This window comes from Falco punctatus, assembly GCF_963210335.1.
Source record: "Falco punctatus genome assembly, chromosome: 1".
Taxonomy (NCBI): Eukaryota; Metazoa; Chordata; class Aves; order Falconiformes; family Falconidae; genus Falco; species Falco punctatus.
Genome location: NC_137580.1, coordinates 4,807,318 through 4,809,691, shown reverse-complemented (window position 1 = coordinate 4,809,691; position 2,374 = coordinate 4,807,318).

Sequence of the window (2,374 nt, the reverse complement as noted above, 5' to 3'; positions counted from 1 at the left end):
ATAAGCATATGACTTTCACTAAAATTAAGAGCAATCACCTGCCTAGAAAAAGGTTAAGCCTGCCCTCCCCCTGCACATATCTAACAAGATTAGAAGGGACACGTGAGCAAATCTCAGTATAGTGAAGAGACATGAACAAACTTTACAGACACTTAAGCAATCCCAAGTTATTTTAACCAACTAGGATTTCCTAAAAAAGTAAGGCTACACATTAAGATATAATTCAATAATTTACAGGAATTTGGAAGAAACCTCTCAAGTGAACAAGTTACTATACAAGTATGATTTCTGACACTGGAAACTCAGAGCTTGATCGTGGGTTTGACCTGATACAGAAAATCTCCTATTTCTGAACCCTTTTCTACTGAAGAGTACTTAAGGACTCACTATTTGAGATTGCCAGTATTCAATGAAAAAGAAAACGCAAATTGCACATAAATGAACTCTTTAAATGAATACATGTAATACACTACGCATTCCTAGGTACAAATCAAAAGACATTACAGGATTCACTAGGGAAAGAGGGGTAAAAAAAAAAAAAAAAAAGGGTACCAAACATGAGAGTTCTTTTACTCAAAACATATCAGGGTGGAAGAGAAAAGGTAAGAAACCAAAGTACCACTTAGTGACAAATTCTGACCTTGAACACAGAACGTAATCCAGCAAGATGAACTGCATAGATTGCAAATATATTGAAACAACCTCAAAATATGTCAGAACATATCAGAGTATATACATTACCCAAAGGAAATGACAGGATTCAAAATAAAATGTTTGACCTACCTAGATTGAGATACTCCTGACCTAAAACCTACCTTGACTTGTTTCCTTAAATGTGCCTATCTTCCTTCAGATCCTTAATATACACTGTGCCCCATGAGCTCATAATGACTGTCACACCGCAAGCTCTTTGTGATACAGATATGGTTTCTGATAGGTTACTTTGAAAGAGCGACTAGTATTTATTTTGCTACCATCAGTTTGTGAAATATACTGTACCGATAGAGAAGGTCTTTGAAATATTCCAGACAAGAACACAAATACAAAAACACATGATGAACACTACTACCAAACCCCAAGAAAGGACAAACACAAGAAAACACACCCTTGAACGCTAATCTTCATAGCATTTAAAAAAAAACCAAAACACACACCCAAACAAAGAAAACCGCAAAACAAACAAAAAAAAAAACCACCACAAAAGACCATCCCACCTCCAAACAAACAAACAAAAAACAAAACAAAAACAACCTAGAAAAAAAAAAAAAACCACAACACCAAAACTCAGATATCTTACCAAGAAGGACTTTAACTACGCAGACATCAGCAGCACACACAGTTAAGGACATTCAGTAAGTTAGAGATGGAAGCCAATTTCATATTGAAATCTATAGATGAACAAATTGCCCATACCTGAAGTTATATGAATGGTTTGAACCTGCATTTTACTCTTCCATCCCACTTACTGCTCTTTCTTGTCCATCAGACTTTTTAAGCAAGCTACAACTAGTTAAGAAAGTGCACAAAGTGAAAAAAGTGGTAAATCCTCTGCCATAAGGAACACACACACAAAAAAAAAGAGAAAAAATAATTAAAAAAGCCACAAAAGAAAAACAGCAAAGCACACAAAACACTATCAACAAACACACAAAACAAGCAAACACCAACCAGAAACTTTCTGCAAAGGTAGAAAAATTACGTGTAATGTTATTACACCAAAATATATATCTCATCAGTTATTATTCTATCCAAGCTCTCACTGACTTGCCATTCACTCATTTAGGTGGAGGCGAGAAAAAAAAAACCCAACCCAACAAAACAGCCAAAACAGACCCAACACACCACTGCTGATGAGAGCTATAGATACTGCCCTAGAACAGGTCAAACTCTGGGCAAATAGATGCTTAAAAAGTGTCACCCATACACATATTAACTTTGCTAATATTACATCTAAAGAGAAATCTGTAACACCATGGTATGAAAGTGAGCAAACATGTACACCATCACTGAAAAATTCTCTATCTCTTTTTGAACAAAATTTAAGGGATACGGAAGTCAGAATGAAGCTGATCAAGATGATGCAAGAAAACCAAAAGGAGTGCAAAGCATTTATTCAGCAAACACCAACAACCAACAGGAGGTATCTGCAACTGTCTTAAAAGAAGCCGAGATTTCTACAAAGAGAAGAGACATCACCAACTAATACTGTGTTTCTCAGTATGAGAAATATGCATGACCTCAGTCCAGATTTTTTCGAGCCGTTAGAGTCGGTGCATGCCATGGTCTCAAGTGACTGTAGCTTAAAAACTCAGCTGAAGGGCTTGAAGAACTTTTTAGTGCAATAAAATATTACATTACAAATAAAAGAAGATGC